Here is a 10979-nt window from a genome sequence, read left to right as displayed (position 1 = left end):
TGAATGTTCACCAAGTGACCAATTCTTTTATTCCAGTGACAAATCTTCCTCATACAACCTTTACAGCATTTATCTTCCTCAATTCTTCATCAATAAGGTGTTATAGTCTGCTCATGTCCCCTCTAAACATCTCCATGGTCCTTTGAAGGGGTGAGGATAAAGGAAAAATAAGATAGAGGGAAAGGTAGAAGAGGAGAAGACAGGGAGAAAGACAAGGAAGAGGAAAAGAAGAAATCCTGTCACTTATTTGTTTAAAATGGCAATCAGATCAGTTCTATAGACCTCCTGATACTCTCTCCTCTCATCTCTGGCACTAGGAGGGAGAGGGGAGATAGATATGATGGACAAAGTGTGAGTGTAAGACATGACAACAGCCACACAACAAGAAATTCTCAGCCTGTACCACAGGATTTTCAGGCTTGCAAGGAGATGGCATGCAGAATTGGGGCAGATGGTGGACACCATCAGAGAAAAGCAGTAATATTATACATGAAGCCAGAATGTCATTCCAGAAAAAAAAAATTTGTGGATTCAGAACTGGTTAGACAATGTATAGATGAGTGCAAAGCAAGAATTGAACTAGGATTGCAGTATCAGAATCCATATCCAAGGCCAATTCACTTGCCTCCAATAGCCGTCACTCCCCTACAAAGTCATGGTCTTCAAACCCAAGAGAAGCTGAGGAAACTTTTCAGACCATTATATCTCAAATTTCATGATGAACTTTATTAATCCAAGAAACAGGTTCTCTGTATGAACTGTGAGCCAAGCAGGGCCTGAGCCCAAATTAGATGATGAATCTTTTCCTCCTTGAATTAAGCCCAGTCAGAGAAAGGAAGGACAAAGAATATAGCCTTTGCAAGAACTTTTCTTAAATATTCAAAGATTTGAGTCCCTGATCTCATAACACTAACCTACATGTGCTTGAATTTATCAGTGTCAGTGTCTTGCGACTAGAAGATGTCAACCCCCAAAGATCATTCTTAATCATGATCTTAGTAAGTAACATCTGAAAGTCTGAACATAGCAGGAATTGGATTTAAATTTAAATTTTAAATATTAAAATTTTGTGGAAATAATGTATCCATATAGACATGTTAGCAGCTTTTCTTAGAAGTTTTAACAATTTCTATGAAAACCAGATACTATTCTCAGACTTGTAAATCTCTGTGGGTCTTGTTTTGTGTTTAAATTATGTGGTGCAGTGAATGGAGTGCTGGGCCTAGAATCAGAAAGATTCCTCTTCCTGAATTCAAATCTGACCTTAAATACTTACAGATGTGTGACCCTGGTGATTTCATTTAATCCTGTTTGCCTTAGTTGCTTTATTTGTAAAATGAACTGGAGAAGGAGATGCCAATCCACTCCAATATCTTTGACATGAAAACCCCAAATGGCACAACTGAAAAAAGCATGAAACAAAAACAACAAAGATATTTTATGTTTTAGTTCTATTGATATCTCTTTTTTTGGCTCTTGATTCAAAGATATACTTCTCACTAATATTCAAGTATGCTATTTTCTCCTTTACCACACTAGCAGAATTCATCACACATATTCTAATCCCATCACCCCCTTAACTGCTAGCAGAATATATAGTATCTAAGGAAAATTTTGGAGAAGAGGGAAGGATTCCAAATTTTCAGGAACTGATATAGTGTATTTAACTCTAAAATCTATGACATAATTCTAGCCTCAAAGTCTCACTGCAAACTCATACTATAACCAATCATAAAAGTAATCACTATTTGACAACAAAATTGGAATCTCACAAGCGAAAGAATGTGCTGTACAAATTAGAAGGCTAGGCTGATTTTTAAATTGTGTACAAAAAGGAAAAGGAAAAGTTAGGTCAAACAGGGAAGAGACTGTGCCTTTGTGATAAGCCAAGGGAAAACCCCATTGAGAGTCATTGTATATCACTGTTGTCTTTTATGTTCAATGATGATTGGAATCTTCAATAAAAATTGTTCAAAAGAATTTCATTGAAAATAATAAATGACGTATTTTTAAACATTGCGAAAAATCCCATTGATTTCATTGTATTCCATATATTCTTCCCTTTAGGAGGTTTAAATGTTCAGTTGAAAAAACTGAAAACCTTTATTACTTGATCAATTTCCATATAAGTATATGCTTACTGACTCCATACTTACTGTATTTAATATATATCTGGGGAATTCTACTCCTATATACATATATAAAAACACAACTGCCCTGAAAAATTGTGCAATGATGCCAGAGTCACTTATGGTTTAATAATTTTTCCATATTTATCATTTCTGATAATTACAGGAATCCATGCTAAGGAGAACTCTCAAAAATTAATGTCATTGCCAAAATCTTTAGATAAATAATATAGGAACATGCAGGGCAAGATAGACCAAATCTTTCATTTTAAAAAAGAGGACACTGAGTCTAAAGGAGGTTAAATAACTTTCCCAAGGTCAAATAGGCAATTTTGGAGGCAGAGTTTGAACCTAAATCTTCCAACTCCAAACCTAGTGCCATTACCATTGTATCTGCCTCTTTTTTTTGGAGGAGGTTGGGTTTATGTAGCTCTCTTTTTTATCCTTTACATCAGTTCTTATTTACAATTCCTAATTTGTATATGTTGCAACATATCCACAAATATAATATGCCCCTCCAATGTCCTGTAAGTGATATTCATTTTTAATTCTTCAGAAACTATGATGTTACATTCTTCATAGCCATACAATGACACCGGTAGAATATTGGCATTAAAAAGATAAGTGAGCCTTTGTTTCTGGGAGGAATTTGGGATCATTAATGGAACTTTGCAATTTCTTAAAGATAATCTAGCCTGTTCTTCCCTTAAATTCTGGAATCAACTCATTCTTTCATTCACATTGTCTACCAGATGTAGACATATGTGTGTGTGTGTGTGTGTGTGTGTGTGTGTGTGTTGAGCTTTATAATAATCTGGACAATAGATAATCTTTATTATTTCGTTTTACTCATGTAGATTGTTAAGCCAAAATTTCAGGGTGGCTACAGATCTCTTTCAGGAGACTGCAGTATTCTAGGATTAAATGCAACCAGTACAATCTCATTTGTATAGAAGTTCTGGAGGTCATGGCCATCCATAGGAAATCCCTTTTCAACTTGGGCGCTATACTGGATCTCTTCAATGATGGTGGCAAAATCCTATCATGAGCATGAGTTGCTTTGTTTTAGGTTCCATCTGATCAGATTAATGATCGGAGGTGAATTTAATGAGATTATCTTTCTTGTTATATCTTTCACACTCATGAATCATTTCAATATTTGAATGGGAGACAACCTGTCAGAAGAGAGTCTTTAAATGGGATTTTGCTTTACCTAATTTTTATATATATATATATGTATATGTATATAATTTTATGTGTATACACACATATATACACATATGTATGTATATATAATTTAACATACTTTCTGTATATTAATTATAAATATATAAATTGGATAGAGAAAACTATATATCTCTATAAAATATAAATAATGCTGTATATGTAAATGTTTATATAATTAAAAAATTATAAAATGTGTCCTAACTAAACTATCCGGGGCAACTCACAAACTCTCAGAGGTCTAATTCTCTAACACTATAAATTGAAAAGAAGGTGTCAGCTTGGTAGACGGAATTTTCTTAACTAGAGGTTCCTTATATTGATGAAATCACAGATCCAATCTCCATCTTCCATACCATAATTAACAATAAATATAACTTCTAAAAATTTTCTACATCTTTCAGTCAGTAATAGGATGGTAAGGATGCCAGGTTGTGGAATATCACTTGTGAAAACCTACCTATTCCTTACTAATACTTTCATTGAAGATGCCCTTGATGGACAGACACATAGATTTTTCTCATAATAAATCTATCAACAAGCATTTATTAAGTGAAGGCTATGTGCCAGTGCTGAGCATACAAAGAAAGGCAAAAATGGTCCCTGCCCCTAAGGATCACAAATTCTAATACTAGATGATGGGTTGGTGAGTGCTGATCTTTCTGGCCTCTTCTTTTTAGTATCAATAATTTCCAAGTTTTCTCCCAGTAGAAAAATCAAATAATGAGTAGGACCTCTGCCAGGAGTGGATGGAATAATGCTAGCTGACAACAGGGAGAGAGCAGAAGTGCTTTGTTTCTGTTTTCTATGCAAAGAATAATCAGTGCAATGGGTAGAAGTGGCAAAAAGGCAAATTTAGGATTGAGATCAGGAAACTTTTAATCATTAAAGCCATCCAGAGGCAGAAGTGGAGGGTTCCCCTTCCTGGGAAGTCTTCAAGAGAAGCTGAACAATCACTTTGGGGATATGGTATCAGATGAGATAACACATGTTAAGCACTTTGTAAGCCTTATAAGGCTATTTCAGTTCTAGCTATTGTTTTTACAATCAAATAGTAAATAAATAATATAATAATAAATAAAATAAAATTAATAATAAAAATTAACAACAATAATAATATGTTGTAATAGGTATTCCTTTGGTATATGGGTTGGAATAGATTGCTGCTGAGATCCCTTCCAACTCTCGAGGTCTCTAATTCTGTTATTTTTCCATGCCCTCCACAGAAGACATTTTCCTTCCATCAGATGCCTTCCTAATTGATCCATCTGCACTCTCAAAATTGTGCCATCTTCAGCACTGATCTCCTATGCAAACACTTATTCTAATCCAGAAACCTTTCCCATATTTTTCTCTTACATGCAACTTCTACCTTGTTTAGAGGTGCCTCACTGTTAGCATGAGGCTACAGAAGATGCTGTCCAAGTTCAGTGGCACTCAAATGTCATTGACTATAAAAAATGTTCATCCCATCTTTCACCTAATTTCCTATTTAAATGCCCTTGGAATGACTTTGCTTATTTGGGTCTCCTACCAAGCTTTCTCTAACCTGAGTTTACCCTCTACTGCTACTCTCTGTTCTAAGAAGCAGTACTGCTCACAATCATCTGTCATCCTTCTCTGTAAGATTTTGCAAACAGGTTTCTATTCTACACTTGCATTGTTGCTCTTGCCTAATCTAGCTCTTCACTTGGCCAATAAGCTGAGGGTTTGCTCAATTACTTGTTAGGTTCCTTCTATCATCTTGGATTTTCTAAAATTTATTTTATTTTTCATTTATTGAATAAAACAAGCATTTCCATTACAGTATAATAAAAAATGATTGCACATGAAACTGCATCTATTATATACAACTTGCTATTCCTTTTAAATATCTAATAAAGTTATCATGTAAATTTCTTTGTTTTCTTTTTTTCTTCCCTCTCCCCTGACCCTGATATAGGGATGGCTACCATTAGACAGGAATATCATATATATGTAAAAATCATTCTCTATATACTTCTATTTATCAGTTCTTTCTCTGGATGCAGATAGTATCTTCTTTCATATATCTTTTACAGTTAGTTTTGGTATTTATAATAGTCAAAATTACTTATTAGTTCAAAGGTATTCTTAAAACAATATTGCTTTTACCGTGTACAACATTCTCTTGGTCCTGTTCATTTCTCTCTTTATTATTTCACACAAGTCTAAAATCACTGAGGTCATCATTTCTTATAGGACTTTGGTATTCCATCATAATCATATACCTCAACGTGTACAGCCATTCCTCAATCAATGGGCATCCCTATAATTTCCAATTCTTTGACACTACAAAGAGAGTTGCTGTAAATATTTTAGATATAGATTCTTTTCCCCTTTCCTTAATCATCTTTGGACATAGACCTAATAATGGTACTGCTGCATCAAAGGGTATACACAGTTTAATAACTCTTTGGTCGTAATTCCAGATTGCTTTCCAAAATGGTTAGCTCGGTTCACAATTCCACCAACAATGAATTAGTATCCTAGTTTTTCCACACTCTCTCCAACATTTGTCACTTTCCTCTTCAATCATTTTAACTAATCTGAAAGATATAAAATGACATTTCAGGGTAGTTTTAACTTGTGTTTCTATAATCAATAATGATTTTTTTCATATGACTATAAATTGTTTTGATTTCTTTATCTAAAAACTACCTGTTCATATCATTTGACCATTTATCAATTGGGGAATGACTCATATTCTTAGTGATTTGATGAAGTTCTTTTAAGGTATGAGAATTTTATCTGAGAAACTCTATAAATTTTTCCCTGATTTTCTCATTTCTTTCTAATCTGGGCTGATCTAGGTTTTATTTGAACAAGCACTTTTTAATTTAATGTAATAGAAATTATCCATTTTATAGCTCACTCTGGTCTGTATCTCCTTTTATTCATAAATTGTTTCCTTTATAAGTCAGATAAATAATATGTTCCATGTTCCATGTTCTTCAAATTTCCTTGTAATATCTCTCTTTATATCTAGGTCACGTATCCATTTTGACCTTATCTTGATAAATGTTGTTAAGATATTGGTCTATGCCCAGTTTCTGTCATACTGCTTTCCAGTTTTCCCATCAATTTTTTACCAAATAATGAATTCTTATCTTAAAATCTTAAGTCTAGTTTTATTCTTTCTTCTAATAAGTCAGTAATCTTACTATGCTAAAACAGATGATTCAGGAATTAGGAAAGCAGGGACAGTCTTTTGGGGTTTTTTTTGTTGTTTTTTTTTTTATATCACCAGTGGTTAGTTAGCACAGTGCTAGGCATATATTAGCTGCTTATTAAATGCTTGTGGACTTAAATTGACATAAGTAACAAGTCATTTTCTATTTGTTAAAATATGATCAGTCTTTTTTGTGATTCTGGAAAGTTTTCCCTTATAGTTAGATCTTAAATCTACGTTGCTCTAAAACACCAGCGTCTGACTCAAATAGAAAAGGGGCCATCCTACATAAAGAGCTTTTCAGGTCACATATTGATTTAGAAAATCACATATTGATATTATTTATGTTCTATTATATTTTTGTGAAGTATTTCCCAATTACATTTTCATCTGGTTCAGCCTCGCTTGTGAGTGCTCTGGACTACATGCACCTGCCATGTGTTTGACACTTCTTCTCTCCTAGAAACACATCTCCTGGTTCACCACTACTTCCTTTTTCCACGAACAAATGTCATGGAACAGGATTAGAATTGCCCAATCTGAAAAAGGCCAGCTCTTAAAATATGCTTCTCTCTGCTTTTATCTATTCCTGGGGAGCCCAAATTTTAGGGAAAGTGGCTATTATAATCCTCAGAACTGTTGCTTATTGCCCCAACAACTCAACTTTTGGAAATTTTCCTTACTGGGGCAATATGTTCCTCTCCCTAGGGACCATTCTTTCCCTCTATTCTCCTGGAGGAGGTGGAGTCATTTTTTATTTTCATATCCTCCTGGATTATCTTTCTTATATACATGGTATTCCAGAAGTCTTTTTGCAATTTTGGGACAACATGTATATATTTTTGTTTCCCTGTCTTGTGTAACTGGAGTTTTGGGTTCCCAACTTTTCTGTGTACTACCTAAGGTCTTAGACACAGGAAGGGTAGGGCAATGATCAACATGTATCCCAAAGTCAGTGACATTCATATCCTCCACAACACCTTTTAACCCAGTCCTTCTTTTTGGCATGTTGATGTCCAAAATTGTATGTCTACGATGGAAGTCATGAGCTCCCGAGAACCTGAATGGGTGGTGAGATCTAGATAGCCTATGGCTCAATTCAATTTCTAATTCTACCCAAAAAGGAGATATTCACTCTAATTATAACATAGTGATACACAGTCACTACATAGATTTGGGCTAGTTTGTACCTTTTTTTCCCCATTGCCTTCAGTTGTTAATACATATTATGTAAGAAGCAGTTATTGCTGAAAATAAATTGTAGTCATTTTTAAATGCTCATTGGAGTTGGAATCTGGAAATAGTAGAAATAGATTTCTTGTATTTAAAAAAATGATTCTGAGATATGAGTATCTTTGGTTGCTAATCTCTCTCTTTCCTGGTTATCAAGCTTAAAAAAGATCTAGTATTTCATGAAGAAATGTTCTCATAGATCAAGAGAACATTGCTACTAGAGGGCCTCTTTTCCAGGAGAGTTATAATAGGTGGATGCAGAAGTGCACTGGAGTGAGCTCTAACTAGACCCTGATTTACTGTTCTGTTGATTTCTCTAGACTCAAGAGAGGGTTACTAATGCAGATGAAACTTAAAAGTATATGTATTTCCCCTGCCAGTTGTTAAACATTAACCAGTATACCCCTGGGAATGAAGTCATCACCAGAAGAGAATGTAGGTTAATAATATAAATAACTAGTATTTATATAGAATTTTGAGGGTTGCAAAACACTTTGCATGTATTTGAGCATTACAAAGCCCCTGAATAGATGTCAAAGAGAAGAGTCCGATGTTAGTCATGCCATCTACTCAGGGACACATACCACACAGGGCAATAACAGGAAAGACCATTCAGAAACAATAGGCCCCCACCCACCCCCAACAAAAGTGGACACACAACTAAATCATACCTAAATAATAAATGTCTATCCTATTTTCCAAAACCAGCAGATATGATGACTCCTAACTCTTTCAATAACTTATTTTTATATGTAATTCCAAATAGTCCTTTCCTATTTTCTGTTAATTCTTCTATACATCATTAACTGGGTTCTTCAAGTTTATTCTATAAGAAGAAGCAAATATTGCTAAAAGTGAAATGGAGTTACATTTTTAAGTATTAACAGCAGTTAGCTTTTGAGAGTATAATAGTGGGAGTGGATTTCTACTATACAAAAAACAAGAACTAGATAAATAAGATCCTTTAAAAAGAATGGAGGGCCCTTCTGATATTTTGCCTGAAGGGCCCAGGAATTGAATTAACAGTGTTATCCTCCAGTATTTCATTTCTTTTAATTTTTTAATGTAATGCTGTCAAACACTGGCCAACATGGAGGTCAGAGTCTGTGCTTCATTAGGAGCAGCAACGTTCAGAAAATAATTCCTACACTTGTAGGCATGAAAATTTGGTATAGTTTGATGAAGTTTTCAATTATCTGTTTAAGTATGAATTACCAAGTTCAATTAACACGTTTAAGTAAATGTGGATAGTGTGAGACCTTTGTTGTCGTTGTTCTGTCATGTCTGACTCTTCATTGAGTCATAGCATGCCAGGCCCTTCTATCTCCTACCAACTCCCAAAGTTTGCCCAAGCTCATATTCATTACTTCTATGACACTATTTATCCATGTCATCCTCTGCCATCCCCTTTTTGTTTTGCCTTCAATCATTCCCAACATCAGGGTCTTTTCCAGTGAATCTCATCTTCTCATGTGGTTAAAATATTTAAGTTTTGGTTTCAGTATTTGATCTTCCAATGAATAGCCTGAATTAATTTCTCTAAGTATTGACCAATTTGATCTCCTTAATGTCTGAGGGACTCTTGAAAGTCTTCTCCAACACCATAATTCAAAAGCATAGAGTCTGTGGCACTTAGCTTTCCTTATATGTCTGTCTTAGGTAACCCTGCACAGTATAATTCATAGTTTCATTGAGCTACACAAACCCCTCCACCATGACAAGGCAGTAATCCAGAAGGGATTCAGGGACCTTCTTTTTTCCCTTCAGGTATTGTCACATCTAACAAAATCATAATCTAGAACTATTACCTTACCCCAATGGGAAATCTAATGTTTCCAACAACTCCTATCTAATATACCTTAGCTTACATTTTAATAGTATGATTCAATGATGGGCAATAGTAAATGTGAGAACCTTCTACTCACTTTGCTCTTCCTTCTAGTACATATATGTCTCTCATTCCTGATTGTCTCCCTAACCTTCTGATTTACTATTGCCATGGCCCTAGTTCTTGTGTGTGTGTGTGTGTATATATATATATATATGTATATATATATATATACCCTTTCTTCCCCCTACCCCAACCTTGAGATCTGCCTTTTTGCCCAATCCTTTCCACTTGTTATCTACTAAAATCCAATTGTGATTATACAAAAGTCAACGTAATGCAGAGTAAGGTACCACCTTTAACAGAAGGCATCATTTTGCCCCATTCATGTTAGACTGTGTGACACTCCAATGGAACCAAAGGTTTAAAGCTGAAAAGGATGTCAGAAATCCCCTAATGTACTTGCTCATTTTATAGATAAAGAAATGGATACCCAGAAAGGTTGTCATTTGCCCACAGTCACACAGTTACTAAGTGACAAAGCCAAGATTTCAATCCACATCTTCTTGACTTCAAATTTCTGTGCTCTTTTCACACCATCATGATACATATTTTTGATAGCTGTTGAGTGAAAGTTAGGAAAATATAATCTTGGATGGTATATGAAAGAGAAACAGCAGGCATAAACACAATCCCAACACTTTTTAATTGAATTGTGTGCAAGGGCATTTAACAGGACTCTTCACCAAAGCCCAATTATGTTTTATACACATTTGTAATAAAGTCATGAGTCGTTTTGCAAATCTCTGGGGAGCACATTTAGATATCAAAGTGTAACAGAAGGCAGAATCAAGTTTTGCAGGGATGGAAAAACCACAGATGCATTAGTGCTGTGGCAATCTGCCAACCGCCTCCCTTGTTAGGTCCACCATCAGGCCCATAAATATTTTATAACTCACCCTTTGTGTCTGGTGTAGAGGTCTTCCAAAACTGCTAATACTCAAAGAGCTGTCAAGGGAACATAATGATTTCCTGTTCAAAATTCATCAAAACACACTTAGGTTGTGACTCTGCAGACAATTGGGAAGTGATTTGGGGGATGGGGGTGGGGGAATCACAGTATTTAGGTTATAGAGATACTGTCTCCAAAGCCTTATTAGGAGAAGTAGACAGTGAGCTCATTTCCAACCACTATTAACCACAAATTACTACTGACTTTTATATAAGATTAGTAGCAGAAATATGGAAATTACAGTTTTTCTTTATCTTTGTGAAATTTCTGATAGAAATAGAAATTGAAGATTTTAAAAGTCATGATTGGCACTTGGGCTTTGAAATAAATGTCATTTGTGCATTTTGAACCTAATGTATTTTT

The 10979-nt window shown here is 34.8% G+C and overlaps 1 pseudogene; it reads left to right on the top strand.

Annotated features, from left to right (window-relative positions):
* The first annotated feature begins 364 nt into the window (after positions 1-364).
* Positions 365-732, top strand: LOC140519360 (LYR motif-containing protein 1 pseudogene; annotated as a pseudogene).
* Positions 733-10979: the final 10247 nt, after the last annotated feature.

The sequence above is a fragment of the Notamacropus eugenii genome, chromosome 1 (assembly GCF_028372415.1).
Source record: "Notamacropus eugenii isolate mMacEug1 chromosome 1, mMacEug1.pri_v2, whole genome shotgun sequence".
NCBI lineage: Eukaryota > Metazoa > Chordata > Mammalia > Diprotodontia > Macropodidae > Notamacropus > Notamacropus eugenii.
The sequence above is the reverse complement of the archived record's forward strand: the minus strand, read 5'-3'. Positions and strand labels throughout refer to the sequence as shown.